At 37.4% G+C, this 22,656-nt stretch overlaps 1 pseudogene; it reads left to right on the top strand.

Annotated features, from left to right (window-relative positions):
- The first annotated feature begins 933 nt into the window (after positions 1–933).
- Positions 934–5,447, top strand: LOC133678846 (uncharacterized; annotated as a pseudogene).
- The last annotated feature ends 17,209 nt before the right edge of the window (positions 5,448–22,656 follow it).

Genomic DNA, 22,656 nt, shown 5'->3' with positions numbered 1-22,656 from the left:
TCACTTGAATCGGAGTTCTATAACTCCAGATATAGTTAAAAATCTGAGGAGAGGTCAGACAGTAACAGTTCGAAAATGGACAGTAACAGTTGGACAGTAACAGTCCAAGCGTTTGTTAATGAGCGATTTTGACTACCTTAGAGGCAAAGCTGGGTTCTTCCCAAAACATAGAACTTGTAGTCTCATGTCTTACCTTTCCAACGCCACAAATTTCACTTGAATTGGAGTTCTATAACTCCAGATATAGTTAAAAATCTGAGGAGAGGTCAGACAGTAACAGTTGGACAGTGAAAGTCCAAATATAAAGAAAGGAATGATAACTAGGATTGGACAAAGAACGACAGTAATAATGTGAGATGAGAAAAAACATAAAGTACTAAGAAATGACTGAAAGAAAGACTTATTGGTTGTTGATATGGTCATTATGAAACATATCCTTGAGTAAGGAAAATTTATGAGATAAACCTGTGATTTGCAGGAGGGACCACAGACGTCGTGCAACAGCAGCAGCAGGGGAGCACGAGTAGAGCTTCTATTGCAGGTAGGTGTTTCACACCTATGCTTCCTAGTTAAATTCCATGATTTAATATATTTTGATGTGAAATGTGAATTACTGAATGTATGTGTATTCAAGGTGAAAAGTTGTTATGTGAATTGCCAAGTGATGAAATTATCACTGAAAAAAAAGAAAATATTAGAAGTGTGATTTGGGGCATAACTAGCATACATTGAGTGTATGTTAGGATCCCGGGTAAGGGGATCACCATGTATTGTCTAGCATACATTGAGTGTATGTTAGGGTCCCGGGTAAGGGGATCACCCTGTTTTGGCTAGCATACATTTAGTGTATGTTAGGATCTCGGGTAATGGGATACGACTCCTAGATCAGGGGGAATAGTCACCATAGTGCAATGGGTGAAAGGTATGAGAGAGATGGGTTGTATGACTTACCGGGGTGAAGAGGATGCTGAGGTTGCTGGGCATTGGCTGAGGAAAGTGGAAAGAGTTATAAATCAGATGCAGGTGCCAGAGGAGCTACGGGTGGATTGTGTGACTCAGCTATTGGTTGAAGGTGCCCACTCTTGGTGGGAGAGCATTAGAGAAAGGAGATCAGGGGAGGTATTGAGATGGAGGGATTTTCGTGAAGAGTTTGAGGAGAGGTACTATTCTTGGGAGCATAAGAGGGAGAAAGAACAGGAGTTCTTGAAATTGAAGCAGGGAGATTTGACAGTGCTGGAGTATGAGAGGAGATTTCAAGATTTAGCAGCTTTTGCCTCCACTTACCTTCCCACAGAGCGCCACAGGGTGGAGAGGTTCCGTGATGGACTGAGGCGGGAATTGAGGATGATATTGATAGCCATGCAGTTTCAGTCGGTACGAGAATTGGTACGTGCTGCTCAGGGTATGGAGAGGGTAATAAAGGATACCCCAAAGCTAGTGGTCGAGCAAAGTCAGGCAATGGGAGCTAAGAGGAGAGATTTTGAGTTTATAACCGGGAGACCTCCTCTCCCAAAGAAGGGGAAGAGCGGGCCATCATCAGGACAGTTCCAAAGAAGGGGTGGGAGTTTCACCCCAGGAGGGAGCTCAGGAGGATCTAGACAAGTCAGTGGAAGAGGAGCTTGGAGAGGACAGTCTAGACAGGGAGTCAAAACTGCTGGAGGGTCTACAGAGCAAAAGGGACCAGTATATCCGTTTTGTCAGAGGTGTAAGCAGCGACACCCGGGAGATTGCTCTGCGATGCCGGGGAGATGTTATATTTGTAGAAGTGAGGGGCATCGATGGAGATAGTGCCCGCATGTAGGAAGAGGTTGTTACTATTGTGGGGACACGAGTCACCGAAAGAAGGATTGTCCTCGTAGAACTACCGAGGGAGCCCATGGTCAGAGGATTGAGGTTCAGAGCCAGCAGCAATCGGTGACAGTCAATCGTCCTATCAGGCCTACCCAGTCAGGCACGAGTGCTACACGTGGGAGGCCCAGAAATCAGGAGGGGAGGACTCAAGGTCGGGTATATCACATGACCTACGAGGATGTGGGAGCTGTACCTAATGTGGTGGCAGGTACTTTACAGTTAGATACAATGCAAGTTTATGTTTTAATTGATCCTGGAGCTAGTGATTCCTTTGTATCTTATAGAATTGTGAATAACTTGCATGTGTTATCTAGTAACTTGGGAGTAGGGGTGACGGTTAGTACACCTTTGGGAGAGAATATACATATTGATGATATTTATAGAGGGGTAAAACTATATATTGGAGGATTAGAGTTGAGGGCAGATCTTATGTCGTTAGAGTTATATGATTTTGATGTGATTCTGGGCATGGATTGGTTAAGTAAACATAAGGCACAAGTGGATTGTTTCACCAAGACGGTGACAATCCAAGGAATAGGTGATAAAAGAGTAGTGTTTAAAGGGGAAAGAAAGGTAATTTCAAGTTGTGTAATCTCAGTCTTGATGGCTAGAAAATTACTGAGGAAAGGTTGTTCTGCTTGGTTAGCCCATGTAAGAGAGCTGGAAAAAGGTAGCATAGGTTTGGCTAGTATTCCTGTTGTGAGGGAGTTTCAAGATGTATTCCCAGAAGAGTTGCCTGGATTACCTCCAGTTAGAGAAATTGAAGTTTCCATAGAAACTATTCCAGGAGTTTCTCCTATAGCCCAGTCTCCTTATAGGATGGCACCTATGGAATTGGCAGAACTGAAGGTCCAGCTTCAGGAATTGTTAGATAAAGGCTTCATCCGGCCTAGTAACTCACCCTGGGGAGCTCCGGTATTGTTTGCAAAGAAGAAAGATGGCACCCTTCGTTTGTGCATTGATTATCGTCAATTGAATAAAGTGACGGTGAAGAACAGGTACCCACTCCCACGAATAGATGACTTGTTCGATCAGTTGAAGGGTGTTAGGGTATTTTCTAAGATAGATCTGAGATCTGGATATAACCAGTTGAGAATCAAGGAACAAGACATACAAAAGACTGCCTTCCAAACCCGTTATGGGCATTACGAGTTTTCGGTGATGCCATTTGGGTTAACCAATGCTCCGGCCATGTTTATGGACTTGATGAATCGGGTGTTTCGGCCTTACCTGGACCAATATGTGGTTGTATTTATTGACGATATTTTGGTGTATTCAAACTCTCATTTGGAGCATGAACAACATCTAAGGGTTGTGCTACAAACTTTAAGGGAAAATCAATTATATGCAAAGCTGGATAAGTGTGAGTTCTGGCTCGAGGAAGTGGTATTTTTGGGCCATGTAATATTCGCAGAAGGAATATTTGTAGATCCAAGAAAGGTTGAGGCCGTGTTAAAATGGGAAAGGCCTACCAATGTGACAGAAATCTGGAGTTTCTTGGGTCTTGCTGGATATTACCGAAGGTTTATTGAAGGATTCTCCACCATAGCATCACCTTTAACTAAGCTGACCCGCAAGGAAGTCCGGTTTGTTTGGTCGGAAGAGTGTGAAGCGAGCTTTCAAGAACTGAAGGAGAGACTCACTTCTGCTCCTGTGTTGGCCCTTCCATCAGGGACAGAAGGGTTTGTGGTATATAGTGATGCCTCAAAAAGGGGTCTGAGATGTGTATTGATGCAAAATGGGCGTGTCATTGCTTATGCATCAAGACAGTTAAAGTCGCATGAGGTGAATTACCCTGTTCATGACCTATAACTCGCAGCGATGGTGTTTGCCTTGAGAGTATGGAGACATTATTTATATGGGACACAAGTTCAAATCTTTACAGACCATAAAAGTTTGAAGTATTTGATATCACAGAAGGAGTTAAACATGCGGCAGAGAAGATGGGTAGAGTTAATAAAAGATTACGATTGTGTTATTGATTACCATCCTGGTAAGGCTAATGTAGTAGCCGATGCCTTGAGTAGGAAGGGAAAAACAGTGATGAATGATATGGAGCTTAAGGAACAAGAAAGTATAGTGGAATTAAAGAAAATGGGCTTGCAGCTAAGTGTAGGGCCCGAAGGATCACTGTTAGCTCAGTTAAAGATCCGATCTGTGCTTCGAGACAGGGTCTTGGTGGTTCAACAAGCAGATGGGAAAGTAAAAGAGATCAAGGAGAGGGTAAACCAGGGTATAGAGACATCATTTCAAATGTTATCCGATGGGCTAATAGCTATGGGTAGGCGAATTTATTTGCCTGAGGATAAGATTTTAAAAGATGAAGTATTAAGAGAAGCTCATGAATCTCTTGCTACTCATCCTGGGAGTACAAAGATGTATAGGGATTTAAAGGGAAACTACTGGTGGCCAAATATGAAGAGGGAAATAGCAGAATTTGTGTCGAATTGTGGGATCTGTCAACAAGTAAAGATAGAACACCAGAAACTTGCAGGGAATTACAGTCATTATCAATTCCGGAATGGAAATGGGAGGATATTTCTATGGATTTTGTGACTGGATTACCCAGGGGAAAGAAGGGGAATGATGCCATATGGGTGGTCGTGGATCGATTAACAAAATCTGCTTTGTTTTTGCCAATGAAGAAGACTGATTCGGTGGATAAGCTGGCAAAATTGTATGTAAATGAAGTAATCAGACTTCACGGAGTGCCGGTTTCAATTATATCGGATCGGGATCCAAGGTTCACATCAAGATTGTGGCCTAGCTTACAAAGGGCAATGGGGACAAAGTTGAATCTGAGCACGGCATTTCATCCTCAGACGGATGGTCAATCTGAAAGGACCATCCAAACTCTTGAGGATCTCTTGAGGTCATGTGTGCTGGAGTTTGGAGGGAATTGGGAGGATCTCCTGCCATTGGAGGAGTTTGCTTATAATAATAGCCATCAAACTACTATTGGTATGGCTCCATATGAAGCATTGTATGGGAGGAAATGTCGTACCCCAATTTGTTGGGAGGAAGTAGGAGAAAGGAAGCTTTTGGGACCTGAGATGGTGCAACTGACAACTGATAAGGTGAGGGTGATCAAAAAGAGAATGAAGGAAGCCCAGGATAGACAAAAAAGTTACGCAGATCGCCGAAGAAGGCCGTTGGAATTCCAAGTAGGGGATAAAGTATTTTTGAAGGTGGCTCCTTGGAAAGGCATCATTCGATTTGGAGTAAAAGGGAAATTAGCCCCGAGATAGATTGGCCCCTTTGAGATTAAAGAAAGAATCGGGCCAGTTGCATATCGATTAGAATTGCCTGTATATTTGGATAAGATTCATAATGTGTTCCATGTATCATTGCTACGAAAGGCCAAGATAGACCCCTCACGAGTATTGCCACAAGTTCCTATGAAGATTAAAGGGGATTTAACCATGAAAACTAAGCCCGTCAAGATCTTAGATCGAGATGAGAAATTGTTGAGGAATAAAAGAGTTTCCTTGGTGAGAGTATTGTGGAAAAGCTCTCAAATAGAAGAAGAAACATGGGAAAGAGAATCCGAGATGAAGGAAAAGTTTCCGCACTTATTCTCCGACATAGGTACGTAACTTGAATTTCGAGGACGAAATTTTTATTAGGAGGGGAGATTGTAAATCCCAAGAAAAACCAAGACTGAATTAAATTAAAGAAAATAAACTAAACTAAAAAGAAGTGGGGGTAAGAACCAATACATTTAAAGAAAATGGGGCCTAAATGCAAATAAGAATAATTATAGAGCATAAATACTCCTATTCTCACCAAAAACAGATCTGCAGCTACGTAAAGAAAGAAAAGAGAGAGTTTTTATATCTATTTTTAGAAATTAAGAGAGAAACACCAAAATTTCAAGAACCTATCCCAGATTGAGGGTTATAGGTAAAATAAACCCTGGTGGGAAAGGGGGTCAACAAGAAAAAAATTGAATAAGAAGAGAAGAGGGGGGGGGTCGGCTGTCATTAGAAAGAAAAGGAGGGTTCGAAGCCTTGATTCGCATCAGGTAAGATATTCTAAACCTGGTCTTATGAGTTATTTCAAGTCGATTATGAATTGATGCCTGGATGTTAATTTATATATTGAGTTCTTAGACTTGAATTGAGGAAAAAGTAAGAGTTGTTAAAGTAAAGAACTTCATGTGTTGTGTGTAAATGGAAAGGTTGATGAATCTGGACAGTTTCGTCTCTTGACCTTCAAAGAGATTTTGGGTAGGAGAATGAAGGAATTAGGATTAATTTCCTTCATAGAAATTATAGTTTTGGATGTTTGTTAATGAGCGATTTTGACAACCTTAGAGGCAGAACTAGGTTCTTCCCAAAACATAGAACTTGTAGCCTCATGTCTTACCTTTCCAACGCCACAAATTTCACTTGAATCGGAGTTCTATAACTCCAGATATAGTTAAAAATCTGAGGAGAGGTCAGACAGTAACAGTTCGAAAATGAACAGTAACAGTTGGACAGTAACAGTCCAAGCGTTTGTTAATGAGCGATTTTGACTACCTTAGAGGCAGAACTAGGTTCTTCCCAAAACATAGAACTTGTAGCCTCATGTCTTACCTTTCTAACGCCACAAATTTCACTTGAATCGGAGTTCTATAACTCCAGATATAGTTAAAAATCTGAGGAGAGGTCAGACAGTAACAGTTCGAAAATGGACAGTAACAGTTGGACAGTAACAGTCCAAGCGTTTGTTAATGAGCGATTTTGACTACTTTAGAGGCAAAACTGGGTTCTTCCCAAAACATAGAACTTGTAGTCTCATGTCTTACCTTTCCAACGCCACAAATTTCACTTGAATCGGAGTTCTATAACTCCAGATATAGTTAAAAATCTAAGGAGAGGTCAGACAGTAACAGTTTGAAAATGGACAGTAACAGTTGGACAGTGAAAGTCCAAATATAAAGAAAGGAATGATAACTAGGATTGGACAAAGAACGACAGTAATAATGAGTGAGATGAGGAAAAACATAAAGTACTAAGAAATGACTGAAAGAAAGACTTATTGGTTGTTGATATGGTCATTATGAAACATATCCTTGAGTAAGGAAAATTTATGAGATAAACCTGTGATTTGCAGGAGGGACCACAGACGTAGTGCAACAGCAGCAGCAGGGGAGCACGAGTAGAGCTTCTATTGCAGGTAGGTGTTTCACACCTATGCTTCCTAGTTAAATTCCATGATTTAATATATTTTGATGTGAAATGTGAATTACTGAATGTATTTGTATTCAAGGTGAAAAGTTGTTATGTGAATTGCCAAGTGATGAAATTATCACTGAAAAAAAAGAAAATATTAGAAGTGTGATTTGAGGCATAACTAGCATACATTGAGTGTATGTTAGGATCCCGGGTAAGGGGATCACCATGTATTGTCTAGCATACATTGAGTGTATGTTAGGGTCCCGGGTAAGGGGATCACCCTGTTTTGGCTAGCATACATTTAGTGTATGTTAGGATCCCGGGTAATGGGATCGTCACGAATGGACTAACATACATTAAGTGTATGTTAGGATCCCGGGTAAGGGGAATCTCCACGTATTGGCTAACATACATTCAGTTTATGTTAGGATCCCGGGTAAGGGGATCACCATGGAATGGCCAGCATACATTTAGTGTATGTTAGGATTCCGGGTAAAGGGATCGCCTTATATCGACTCCTATGGGGTGGTGATGACAATACCAGTGAAATTGGTATCGGTAATGTGATAAGCAAAAGAAATCACGTTGATCTTATAAAGTCTGGAATGAAGGTTGATAGTGGCAGAGGGAACGGTTATTAATAGTTTGAATAAGGAAGAGATTTTTTTTAAATAAAAAAAACTAGAAGGGAGAAGTAAATGAAATATGAATGCATGTTACCCTGTTAAAATTATTAGATTTTCATATTATTATATTTATGGAAATATTCACCTTGCAATAATATGTATTTTGTTTCAGGATCATCGCATGCACGACAGGAGTAGATCCTAACTTATGTTTCCTTTTTGAAGTCTAGGTTCTAGGGAGTATACCCTTGTATTTTGTAAACATGAAAATGGTTGTATAACTTAATTTGTATAATAAATGTTTAAACTTGATTGGATGAATTTAACGTTGTAGTTTATATAACCATATTTCATGTCTATGTATTTATATTATTTAAATTATCCATCCACAATGATATTTTTTTGTTATATAATGCATATCATAAATATTATGGTTGATAGGTGCGAGTATAATTGTGGAATTGAAACCCAGGATGATTGGGTCGGGAATTGAGTTATGAGATGCGAACTGTTACAAGTGTAAGCAGGTTACATGTCGGTAACTTGGGACCTTCCGGTATAGGGGGGACTCTGTCGAAATTCTGGTAGATGTTAATACGAAGACCATGAATATGTATATATATATATAAAAAAAAAATTAACTACTCTGTTTTTCTATTGACATGAGATTGTGGTTTTATCCCAGAAATGAGGGATGTTACAGATATCATTTGTTTTGAGTTACAAATTCAGGTCTAATGAGGTCTGATTCATAACGTTTTTGCGTCAGTATATCAAACCTTATCGTAAATTGATCAAATTTTGTATTCTGTCTATTTGGGTTGATATTACCCTATATCTAAAATTTTAACTCAATTGGACATCATTTACTTTAGGTTCCAGATTCCGACTTAACTCGTCGTAAACGAGTCTGTTTTTGCGTCAGCTTTTAAAATTCAGATTCTTTCTGTTGTTTTCTTTTCTTGTAGTTTATTTTCATCATATCCAACATATCTGGGTTTTGTTTCATTGTTTTTCATATTTTGTTTCTGTTTTTTATTCGAGTCTTCAGTTTCGTTCACATTTCGGATAGACTCGCTTGCTATTCGCGAGACTATCATCACAATATTGTTTTGCTTGTTTTCTGGTTGTTATTGCTTCTTGAGTCATATATATTTGGATTGCGCTGCCAAGTTGGTTTTATTTGGTGTTGGTTTCAATTTTGCAAGAACAGCAAGAAGGTGAGACGAGAGGTGTGAGATTATGAGGATATTAAGAGTGAGTGAAACATGAGCGACATGAGGATTTTTTTTTCCACTAACCAATTTTTGCAGGTATCATCATATCAGTTCAAAACAACACACCACCCCCTCCCGATGTAGAACTTCAATTCCAAATGCAAGCCATGACGAAGATGATGGAAAGCATGAATTTCATGATGGGAAACGTGTGTGACAGACTTAAGAAGGTGGAAAAACATGGAAACATGGCTGGAACATGTATACCCAAGACATGAGAAAGGTTGGGGCTGAACCGAAATCAAATAATGGCAGTGGGGTCGAAAGGCCAAGGTGAGCTAATTATGAGGACATTGATGATATTGGTGATGGTAGTTTTAAGGATGAGACCATGGGCTATCGAGAAGGTTTTCGGCAACCTAGAAACCGAAGTAATTTCATGTATTTTGATGAGGTGCTGTGGAAAAAGAAAAGGCAGATTCAAAATGAGAGGTGATATCAAAGGGAGCGAAATAAAGAGATTAGTGTTCTAAAAACAAAATCCAAGAGTTTATCCCGTATTCTAGGGGAGATAAAGCAAGAACTCGATGTGTTAACGGTAATAATCAATGCCCAGCAAGCTTAAAAAAGAGGGGAGAAAAAAGGCTGCAATGATGATATACAAAATAGAACGGCTGCAACTTTCATCCAAAGTTGTTGGCGACGATTGTTGGCAAGAAAAGAACTCCAAAGGCTTTGAAAAAAGGCTAAGGAATTGTCCATTCAACTTCTTGGTGATTTGAGGACGAATCATCTTGAAGAGAGAGGGAATAATACGATTCAGGAAATGTCAAATTCGGATTTTGATGTAAAAAGTGCATCTATTCAGTTTTACGGCATATTTATAGCCTTCCAGGCAGCCCCTTAATCCTAGAAACAAAAGGAAAAGGTAGTCACCCATGTTGTTTCCAAGTTGTAGAAGGATTCTTTTGTTTCCTTTGCTGTCCTCACCTCATGGCCCAAATAAGGTTGTGTTGGACCCCTCTTGCACATGGATAAGATGTACTAGGGTCCTCTATTGATACTCTAATGGACCTTTCAATTCTGACTTGGTTGAAACATTCAAAACCAATGCATTCAATGCCTTTGTCTTGAACGTCATTGGACCATTTGGAACATGTAATGGGTCCTTGCTGGTGTTTCTGGGCTGGTCCACATCACTTATGTAGGTTGTAACTCTGGCATCTTCCACATCGTTCCTTCATTAGCTTCTAAAAGGTACTTTGGCTTTCTTATACCTTCAGCACAACATCACACATAGAGATTTTAGGGATTGATAGTGTAGTCAGGTGATCAAAACCAGTGTGGCCAAAATTTAGTCAACCATTGATGACTCCTCTTGAAGGATCATTCTTTCATTAGAAAACAAACTTATATAATACGAATTTAAAGGTCATTTAGAGATAGAGAACACACAAGCAAAACTTAATATAATAACATTGCGATAGTCAATAAAAATATATAGGCCATGATCAATCAACTTATTCAGATTTAGAATAAGCTAATGAAGAATCCATCTTCCACTACTTTCCTCAAGGCACTTAGAGGGTGAGTATTAAGGTATCTTCTGACAAGAAACACTTTAATAGAACTGTATGAAAGTTCCCAACCATATTCCAGGTATCACACATTCACGTCAACAACTCCAACAACATTGAGCACAATCATATATGAGGCGCCACCTACTTCGCAAGAACATAGGAAACTTTTAGGCAATTTCATGGCTTAATAGGTTTACTTGTAGACAACCCACCTGCACTAGGGAAATATAATGCCTCATAGGTTACCTTCTATTAAAATAATATCAATCATCTTGTACCTTATAAACATGTTTTTGACCAGTATCCTAAAGGAAGGATTGATATGATAGAACTAGCCCACATCTAGCCCACCATTTATGATCGATGGAGTTGGACATTGTACATACAATAAGACCTGAATACCATGCATCATAGATTTTTTTAGGAGAAAATATAAGATTGTTTTCACGAGCACTTTCCCATAATAAAAGCAAAAGTAATGCTAGTTGGCTTGGCTAAAAGTATTGAAGATCTAGAAGAGTCCATAAAAAGCTACACGTTTCACTTCAAGACTCTCAAAATCAAGTGTAGTGTAGATACAACAGAGAAGAAGTGTAGTGTAAATACAACTGAGTAGAAGTGTATTAAGTTGATTATAAAAGGTATGCAATAATAGAAAAAGAGGTTTGTGAGAACAACATATACTAATGAGGGGACTTACCCTTATATATGACACTTCTTGATATGAAAGATTTTGGGTGAACAAGCAAAAAAAAAAAAAAGCCACTAAAGGGGACTACCTAGTTGGCTACTTGAAGTGATTGACTTAAACTCTAATGAGTATAAAAAATCAGCAATAGCCAATATCGATCAAAAACTCAAGGAGGGTAAACTAATTGAGATTACTATGTCCAGAGCACCTAAAAAAGCTAGCAAGCTTAGTAGAAAAGAAATAAAGGCCACCAAAGTTGTTGATGAGGAAACAAGTATACTTTTTTACAATAAAAGACATGAATTAATTTTTGACCACTTCATATGGGGAAGTCAAGCTCAATATTAATCATATACTTTACATTATTAAACATATCAAGGGGACGAAATACTATAAGTGTCATGACTCATAGAGACATTACACCAATAGTTGTGATATCTTAAAAAAAAACCCAAAAGACATTTTTTTTGGGTAAGTTGACGTATGTATTAAAAGAAGAAGATACAAACATTATAAGGGGCATACCCCAAATTTACAATGATAACAGAAACATAAAACAACAGATGGCTACAGGCTAGCCACAGATTCAGAAACATAAAGCATTCATCAAGAGAGGATAGCTTTTTTTGGTTTGGTTGAAACTCGAGTTAAAGACAAAAATAAAGATAATGTTTGTAAACTTCTTCTGCGTTCTTGGTCCTTCTTGTATAATTATGATTTCTCTTGTCGTGATCGTATTTGGGTTTGTTGGAATGCTGATACGGTGAAGGTGGATGTTGTTGGAATGTCAGACCAGGCTATTCATGTTTCTGTCACAGTTTCAATACTTCAATTATTTATGGAGACAATAATGCTTCCTTACGTGAGGCATTATGGTCTGATATAGTGAGTTGTAGTGATGGATGGGAGTCAACCCCGTGGATTCTTATGGGTGACTTTAATGCTATCCGCAACCAGTCGGACAGGTTAGGAGGGTCTACTACGTGGGCTGGTACTATGGACAGATTGGATACATGTATTCGAGAAGCAAAAGTAGATGATCTTCGGTATTCAGGTATGCATTATACTTGGTCAAACCAATGTCCCGAGAATCTGATCATGCGAAAACTAGATAGAGTGCTTGTCAATGAGAAGTGGAATCTGAACTTTCCATTATCGGAAGCGAGATTTTTGCCTTCGGGTATGTCAGACCATTCTATTTTTTTATGGTAAGTTGACGTATGTATTAAAAGAAGAAGATACAAACATTATAAGGGGCATACCCCAGATTTACAATGATAACAGAAACATAAAACAACAGATGGCTCCAGGCTAGCCACCGACCATAAACTGAAACTTCACTAGATTCATTAGGGAAACCAATAAAATCAGCTAACTAATAAATTAAGAATCTATGGTATTCACCCTCCAAGCTCGTTGGATCCTTTTGTTTTCATTTGTTGGTACGACATTCCTCATCAAATCAAGCTTATCACGAATGATACATTCGATTTGATTAAAGACCAAATTCGAAGTTCTAGACATTCCAGCAAAGATCCTTGCATTCCGTTCTTGCCATACATGATACACTATAGCTGCAAAACTCAGTTTATGAGAAAAATTGACGAAACTCTTGCCATGCCAAGAGACAGTGGCCCATCGAATCCATTCATCCCAGCCTTTTGTCATTCTTGGAATGTCGCATCTGTCACAAACATCCCACCAGATCGCTTTAGTATAGAAGCATTCAAAGAACAAGTGGTTGTGATCCTCATTGTTGTGGAGACAGAGTGAGCATCTATTAGGACCATGTATACCAAACCCAAAAGACATTAAATCTAGTTACATCTACTTTCTAAAAATAAAAGTGGATAATTATTCATTTCCCAAAGTGACAACATTAGTATTCACTCTCAAGTTAGAAAGACTCCTTTGTAAAGGGTCATTATAGAAAATAAAGAATTAGAATATAGTCCCATCCACTTTCTATGTAAATGGTGGCATTCGCCTCTAATGCGATGTTCTATATTTCTATTGTGTAATTAGGAAAATATGCAATGTTGTGTTGGCATAAATGGACTCCAATTGTTTTATCCACTTTATGACCGAAAGAATCGAACAACCATTTATAAATTTTTTTCCTGAATAACCAACCTATATGGTTTTGCCTGCCTAAACAAGATTCAAACCTAATAGATACCAACCCAAATGCGTGGGTATTTTTTGAACTTGATGGATAATAGCTATGTATGTGATATGATTCAATAAAGGTCAGATTTGAATTTTGGTATAAAATTTCCTCCCATCTAGTTTTACACTATTGAACATAACTCCAAATCAAACCTTGAATCGAGTTGAAACTTTACTAGACGATTCCAGATGTAATTTTCCATGTTGCGGCAAGCTTTTAGGTGAATCGAAGTTCGAGAAGGACTTACAATATAGATCATAACATGTTGTACGAATTTGTTATTTACTTTCTTTTGACATGTAGACTTCCTATTTGTAAGGATCCTTTTTCTATAAGGATATGGTAGTTTGTTTTTGGAATTTCCTATTTCTACAAGGATCTTTAATGGGCTGCAACGTAATTTATAAGTATGGCAAAGATTCAATAATGTTACAAAATCCTTTTCTTACAAGGTTCCTTATCCATCCTAGCTACATAAAGAAAGAAGGTTTAGTGGTATTTAATGAAAAATTGGTTTCTAAAATCATTGGACAACATTATAGGCTATATAAATAAGCCTTATATCAGTGTTGCGATGTCGCGGTCACACAAATTAATTACCCTAGCTTAAATAAACAAAATGGTATATAACAAGCAAGGGGTCGATCCCACAATGAAGGTTTAGTTTAAATTTTTATGCTATATGAGATGCAATTGGGGGGGATTTTTAGGTTATCTAAGCCATAGCAGATTAAAACAATCAAGCTAAATTAAATAAATCAGAAAACAATCAAGAGAACAAACCTTGGTTTCAAGTAGACGTCCACGTGGGGAAATCCGAACTGATCATTGAAACAATACATCAATTTATATTATGAATATTTATCTTTTCTTAACATTGGTTAGTTATCAGATCAGCCGCATAACTAACCCTAACCATCAAACAACCACAATGTCTGCACTAGTAATTTAATTCAATGGCAGCCTTAAGAACGAGATAAGTTGATTAATCTAGAGAACATAACTGTCTATAGCTCATGTTTGATTTAATCGAATGTTTTCCCTAAGATTAATAACATAGATCCGCTACGATTATTAAACTTAGTTGCTTCACAAGTTTACATACCACAACTCTGGTTTTGATAACAAACTTTGCAATAGATTGTTTACAATAATAACTTAGACTCCGCTCTAGCAATTAAAATAAACAATCATAGGAAATCAGTATAGGAAAACAAGCATATTCATCATATAAACTAAAAACAAAAGGTGAAATAAATCTCATAGTTCTTGAAATCTGAAGGTTTCTATGCCCTTGCAACCAAGAAAAAGAGTTCAGCCTTGCATGTCTATTGAACAATTAATCAAAAAGAAAGAAGAATGCATGATTTCGGGTTTGTGGAGGAAAGGGTGCGTTTTTCTTCTCTTTTCTAGCCACCCTTTTTCCTTTCTTTGTCTCTTTCTTTTTATTTGATAGGAAACCCTAATATCTTTTCTACAAAATAGTGCTATGAAAGTTGATATGATAAAGGCTTATGACTCGATTTGGTGGGATTTCATTGACGCTACGTGAATAAAAATAGGATTCCCTTGAATAGTCATTGATTGGATCATGGTTTGTGTTACATCATGTCAATTCTCTATCAACGTCAATGGTGAGCTTGCAAGTCAGTTTTACGGCATATTTATAGCCTTCCAGGCAGCCCCTTAATCCTAGAAACAAAAGGAAAAGGTAGTCACCCATGTTGTTTCCAAGTTGTAGAAGGATTCTTTTGTTTCCTTTGCTGTCCTCACCTCATGGCCCAAATAAGGTTGTGTTGGACCCCTCTTGCACATGGATAAGATGTACTAGGGTCCTCTATTGATACTCTAATGGACCTTTCAATTCTGACTTGGTTGAAACATTCAAAACCAATGCATTCAATGCCTTTGTCTTGAACGTCATTGGACCATTTGGAACATGTAATGGGTCCTTGCTGGTGTTTCTGGGCTGGTCCACATCACTTATGTAGGTTGTAACTCTGGCATCTTCCACATCGTTCCTTCATTAGCTTCTAAAAGGTACTTTGGCTTTCTTATACCTTCAGCACAACATCACACATAGAGATTTTAGGGATTGATAGTGTAGTCAGGTGATCAAAACCAGTGTGGCCAAAATTTAGTCAACCATTGATGACTCCTCTTGAAGGATCATTCTTTCATTAGAAAACAAACTTATATAATACGAATTTAAAGGTCATTTAGAGATAGAGAACACACAAGCAAAACTTAATATAATAACATTGCGATAGTCAATAAAAATATATAGGCCATGATCAATCAACTTATTCAGATTTAGAATAAGCTAATGAAGAATCCATCTTCCACTACTTTCCTCAAGGCACTTAGAGGGTGAGTATTAAGGTATCTTCTGACAAGAAACACTTTAATAGAACTGTATGAAAGTTCCCAACCATATTCCAGGTATCACACATTCACGTCAACAACTCCAACAACATTGAGCACAATCATATATGAGGCGCCACCTACTTCGCAAGAACATAGGAAACTTTTAGGCAATTTCATGGCTTAATAGGTTTACTTGTAGACAACCCACCTGCACTAGGGAAATATAATGCCTCATAGGTTACCTTCTATTAAAATAATATCAATCATCTTGTACCTTATAAACATGTTTTTGACCAGTATCCTAAAGGAAGGATTGATATGATAGAACTAGCCCACATCTAGCCCACCATTTATGATCGATGGAGTTGGACATTGTACATACAATAAGACCTGAATACCATGCATCATAGATTTTTTTAGGAGAAAATATAAGATTGTTTTCACGAGCACTTTCCCATAATAAAAGCAAAAGTAATGCTAGTTGGCTTGGCTAAAAGTATTGAAGATCTAGAAGAGTCCATAAAAAGCTACACGTTTCACTTCAAGACTCTCAAAATCAAGTGTAGTGTAGATACAACAGAGAAGAAGTGTAGTGTAAATACAACTGAGTAGAAGTGTATTAAGTTGATTATAAAAGGTATGCAATAATAGAAAAAGAGGTTTGTGAGAACAACATATACTAATGAGGGGACTTACCCTTATATATGACACTTCTTGATATGAAAGATTTTGGGTGAACAAGCAAAAAAAAAAAAAGCCACTAAAGGGGACTACCTAGTTGGCTACTTGAAGTGATTGACTTAAACTCTAATGAGTAGTTTTAAAAAATCAGCAATAGCCAATATCGATCAAAAACTCAAGGAGGGTAAACTAATTGAGATTACTATGTCCAGAGCACCTAAAAAAGCTAGCAAGCTTAGTAGAAAAGAAATAAAGGCCACCAAAGTTGTTGATGAGGAAACAAGTATACTTTTTTACAATAAAAGACATGAATTAATTTTTGACCACTTCATATGGGGAAGTCAAGCTCAATATTAATCATATACTTTACATTATTAAACATATCAAGGGGACGAAATACTATAAGTGTCATGACTCATAGAGACATTACACCAATAGTTGTGATATCTTAAAAAAAAACCCAAAAGACATTTTTTTTGGGTAAGTTGACGTATGTATTAAAAGAAGAAGATACAAACATTATAAGGGGCATACCCCAAATTTACAATGATAACAGAAACATAAAACAACAGATGGCTACAGGCTAGCCACAGATTCAGAAACATAAAGCATTCATCAAGAGAGGATAGCTTTTTTTGGTTTGGTTGAAACTCGAGTTAAAGACAAAAATAAAGATAATGTTTGTAAACTTCTTCTGCGTTCTTGGTCCTTCTTGTATAATTATGATTTCTCTTGTCGTGGTCGTATTTGGGTTTGTTGGAATGCTGATACGGTGAAGGTGGATGTTGTTGGAATGTCAGACCAGGCTATTCATGTTTCTGTCACAGTTTCAATACTTCAATTATTTATGGAGACAATAATGCTTCCTTACGTGAGGCATTATGGTCTGATATAGTGAGTTGTAGTGATGGATGGGAGTCAACCCCGTGGATTCTTATGGGTGACTTTAATGCTATCCGCAACCAGTCGGACAGGTTAGGAGGGTCTACTACGTGGGCTGGTACTATGGACAGATTGGATACATGTATTCGAGAAGCAAAAGTAGATGATCTTCGGTATTCAGGTATGCATTATACTTGGTCAAACCAATGTCCCGAGAATCTGATCATGCGAAAACTAGATAGAGTGCTTGTCAATGAGAAGTGGAATCTGAACTTTCCATTATCGGAAGCGAGATTTTTGCCTTCGGGTATGTCAGACCATTCTATTTTTTTATGGTAAGTTGACGTATGTATTAAAAGAAGAAGATACAAACATTATAAGGGGCATACCCCAGATTTACAATGATAACAGAAACATAAAACAACAGATGGCTCCAGGCTAGCCACCGACCATAAACTGAAACTTCACTAGATTCATTAGGGAAACCAATAAAATCAGCTAACTAATAAATTAAGAATCTATGGTATTCACCCTCCAAGCTCGTTGGATCCTTTTGTTTTCATTTGTTGGTACGACATTCCTCATCAAATCAAGCTTATCACGAATGATACATTCGATTTGATTAAAGACCAAATTCGAAGTTCTAGACATTCCAGCAAAGATCCTTGCATTCCGTTCTTGCCATACATGATACACTATAGCTGCAAAACTCAGTTTATGAGAAAAATTGACGAAACTCTTGCCATGCCAAGAGACAGTGGCCCATCGAATCCATTCATCCCAGCCTTTTGTCATTCTTGGAATGTCGCATCTGTCACAAACATCCCACCAGATCGCTTTAGTATAGAAGCATTCAAAGAACAAGTGGTTGTGATCCTCATTGTTGTGGAGACAGAGTGAGCATCTATTAGGACCATGTATACCAAACCCAAAAGACATTAAATCTAGTTACATCTACTTTCTAAAAATAAAAGTGGATAATTATTCATTTCCCAAAGTGACAACATTAGTATTCACTCTCAAGTTAGAAAGACTCCTTTGTAAAGGGTCATTATAGAAAATAAAGAATTAGAATATAGTCCCATCCACTTTCTATGTAAATGGTGGCATTCGCCTCTAATGCGATGTTCTATATTTCTATTGTGTAATTAGGAAAATATGCAATGTTGTGTTGGCATAAATGGACTCCAATTGTTTTATCCACTTTATGACCGAAAGAATCGAACAACCATTTATAAATTTTTTTCCTGAATAACCAACCTATATGGTTTTGCCTGCCTAAACAAGATTCAAACCTAATAGATACCAACCCAAATGCGTGGGTATTTTTTGAACTTGATGGATAATAGCTATGTATGTGATATGATTCAATAAAGGTCAGATTTGAATTTTGGTATAAAATTTCCTCCCATCTAGTTTTACACTATTGAACATAACTCCAAATCAAACCTTGAATCGAGTTGAAACTTTACTAGACGATTCCAGATGTAATTTTCCATGTTGCGGCAAGCTTTTAGGTGAATCGAAGTTCGAGAAGGACTTACAATATAGATCATAACATGTTGTACGAATTTGTTATTTACTTTCTTTTGACATGTAGACTTCCTATTTGTAAGGATCCTTTTTCTATAAGGATATGGTAGTTTGTTTTTGGAATTTCCTATTTCTACAAGGATCTTTAATGGGCTGCAACGTAATTTATAAGTATGGCAAAGATTCAATAATGTTACAAAATCCTTTTCTTACAAGGTTCCTTATCCATCCTAGCTACATAAAGAAAGAAGGTTTAGTGGTATTTAATGAAAAATTGGTTTCTAAAATCATTGGACAACATTATAGGCTATATAAATAAGCCTTATATCAGTGTTGCGATGTCGCGGTCACACAAATTAATTACCCTAGCTTAAATAAACAAAATGGTATATAACAAGCAAGGGGTCGATCCCACAATGAAGGTTTAGTTTAAATTTTTATGCTATATGAGATGCAATTGGGGGGGATTTTTAGGTTATCTAAGCCATAGCAGATTAAAACAATCAAGCTAAATTAAATAAATCAGAAAACAATCAAGAGAACAAACCTTGGTTTCAAGTAGACGTCCACGTGGGGAAATCCGAACTGATCATTGAAACAATACATCAATTTATATTATGAATATTTATCTTTTCTTAACATTGGTTAGTTATCAGATCAGCCGCATAACTAACCCTAACCATCAAACAACCACAATGTCTGCACTAGTAATTTAATTCAATGACAGCCTTAAGAACGAGATAAGTTGATTAATCTAGAGAACATAACTGTCTATAGCTCATGTTTGATTTAATCGAATGTTTTCCCTAAGATTAATAACATAGATCCGCTACGATTATTAAACTTAGTTGCTTCACAAGTTTACATACCACAACTCTGGTTTTGATAACAAACTTTGCAATAGATTGTTTACAATAATAACTTAGACTCCGCTCTAGCAATTAAAATAAACAATCATAGGAAATCAGTATAGGAAAACAAGCATATTCATCATATAAACTAAAAACAAAAGGTGAAATAAATCTCATAGTTCTTGAAATCTGAAGGTTTCTATGCCCTTGCAACCAAGAAAAAGAGTTCAGCCTTGCATGTCTATTGAACAATTAATCAAAAAGAAAGAAGAATGCATGATTTCGGGTTTGTGGAGGAAAGGGTGCGTTTTTCTTCTCTTTTCTAGCCACCCTTTTTCCTTCCTTTGTCTCTTTCTTTTTATTTGATAGGAAACCCTAATATCTTTTCTACAAAATAGTGCTATGAAAGTTGATATGATAAAGGCTTATGACTCGATTTGGTGGGATTTCATTGACGCTACGTGAATAAAAATAGGATTCCCTTGAATAGTCATTGATTGGATCATGGTTTGTGTTACATCATGTCAATTCTCTATCAACGTCAATGGTGAGCTTGCAAGTTACTTTCAAGGGGGGAGAGGGCTGAAACAAGGTGATCCACCATCTCTATATTTGTTTGTGATGTGCATCATGGGAATTATAATCCATCTTGTAAAGCTAAATCTAATATGCAAGAGGATTCAGATGGTCCAATGACAAGAGTGAGAGCAAAACAACTACAAAAGGCCTTGACAAGTCAAATTGGAATGATTGAAGCTGCGTTGGAGTTAAAAGTTAGCAATCAGTTTGAAATTGGTTCAAGGATGTTTATTTGCCTACAATTGGAACTTGGAGATGGGAAAAGCCCTTAATGGTTCTTTCGATGCTGGGCTACTTGAATTTGGGTTGATATGCAAATAAGTGAAGGAATTGATGCTGTTTATGGTCAGAACAGCAGATGAATTTGAACCAGAATTTGAAGTCATCCATTGCATGTGAAAACAAGACTAATCTAGGTAGATTTCAAGTTTAGAATGTGCTCTTTCTAGATTGTCCAACCATGATTGCATTGGACTTTTGTGTAGGAAGTTATAGTTGTTTTAAATTTGGTCTATTTATGTTAGAATGGTCAAAAAAACGTGAGCTAGTTAATTTGTCTAGGTTAGTTTGTCAAAGTTTGTTTTTTGGGCTTGACTTCTGCTATGTTGAATTTTTCCTAACTTTGATGTTCCAATTATAAATATAGTATCAGAATATGTAATAAAGGACTTTTGGCCAAGATTTGAAACTTAATTAAGAGAATTAAGAGTTGTTCTTCCAAATTGATTTTGCGAAGGGACTTGACTTATCACTCTTCAATCACAAAGAGTGTGGCGTCGAAATCCTAGATTGATCTTTGTGGCGTCCAGATCGACTTATCAAAGTATCATTCTAGTCTATCCTTCATCTTATTTACCTTAAAAATCACTATAATCCAGCCTAAACACCAAAAGAAAGACAACTAACCAAACCCATCCTTCATCCATTTTCATCAGATTCGTTGTTGCCGATTTTCGAATCAGTCACAGCACATCATTCTAGTATCAGAGCATCAGTTGCGACCTAAGGCAGGAGCCAAAAACAGAAGAGAGGCTTGCTGAAATTAAGGTTAATAAACTTAATTATGGCTAGAGATAAAGAAGTTTTTTTTTTTGGTAAGTTGACGTATGTATTAAAAGAAGAAGATACAAACATTATAAGGGGCATACCCCAGATTTACAATGATAACAGAAACATAAAACAACAGATGGCTACAAGCTAGCCACCGATCATAAAACTGAAACCTCACTAGATTCGTTAGGGAAACCAATACAACCAGCTAACTAACAAATTAAGAATCTATGGTATTCACCCTCCAAGCTCGTTGGATCCTTTTGTTTTCATTTGTTGGTTCGACATTCCTCATCAAATCAAGCTTATCACGAATGATACATTCGATTTGATTAAAGACCAAATTCGAAGTTCTAGACATTCCAGCAAAGATCCTTGCATTCCGTTCTTGCCATACATGATACACTGTAGCTGCGAAACTCAGTTTACGAGAAAAATTGATGAAACTCTTGCCATGCCAAGAGACATTGGCCCATCGAATCCATTCATCCCAGCCTTTTGTCATTCTTGGAATGTCGCATCTGTCACAAACATCCCACCAGATCGCTTTAGTATAGGAGCATTCAAAGAACAAATGGTTGTGATTCTCATTGTTGCGGAGACAGAGTGAGCATCTATTGGGACCATGTATACCAAACCGATGAAGTTTATCTTGAGTTGTGAGTTTCTGTTGGACAGCCATCCATAGAAGAAATGAATGTCTTGGAACAGCATTCTTGAACCACACAAGTTCATATTCCACTTCTCATTGACAAGCACTCTATCTAGTTTCCGCATAATCAGATTCTCAGGACATTGGTTCGACCAAGTATAATGCATACTTGCTATTCAACATATCTTGCAGTTCTAATCTTAATGTATGTCCAGACTTAACTTGATTGTGTTGTTCAATGTTAGAGCTAACCATTGGAACATTTTCCACAGAAGAACATAGAGACATTATGGTAGCATACAAATACTGGAGAGAACAAAATTCTAAGAAGATAAACTGAGTCCAAGAAGCAACCTAAGTTCAGAAATAACAGCAACCTAATCTCATAAACAACAAGATGCAGATTAGTTCATGAAGGAAGAAGAGAATTACAGAAGGCCAATATCTCCCAGCACACTGATTGTAACAATAATCCGTTCGGTCAAGATGTAGAGTAGGTTCCGAAGAACTACATACTCAAAAATGGTAACGATCCAACGGTGAACAAAAGAGATCAAGCTACGACAAACCACTCTGAATCTAGCAAGAAAAATGAAACTTTTTCCAAAGAACTGTGATTTAATCTTCACATATGGCAAAGGCCTTCATGTCTATGACAGTCATAAGAGAAATCATGAAGAAAATCCATTCACTATGCTGCAACTTCACCACTTCTCCATAGTTCCAGAACTAAAAATGCAGAATAGTAGAAATATTGCGAGATC

This window comes from Populus nigra, chromosome 18 (assembly GCF_951802175.1).
Source record: "Populus nigra chromosome 18, ddPopNigr1.1, whole genome shotgun sequence".
Lineage (NCBI taxonomy): Eukaryota > Viridiplantae > Streptophyta > Magnoliopsida > Malpighiales > Salicaceae > Populus > Populus nigra.
Note: the sequence above shows the minus strand (reverse complement) of the source record. Positions and strands in the feature narration are given on the sequence as shown.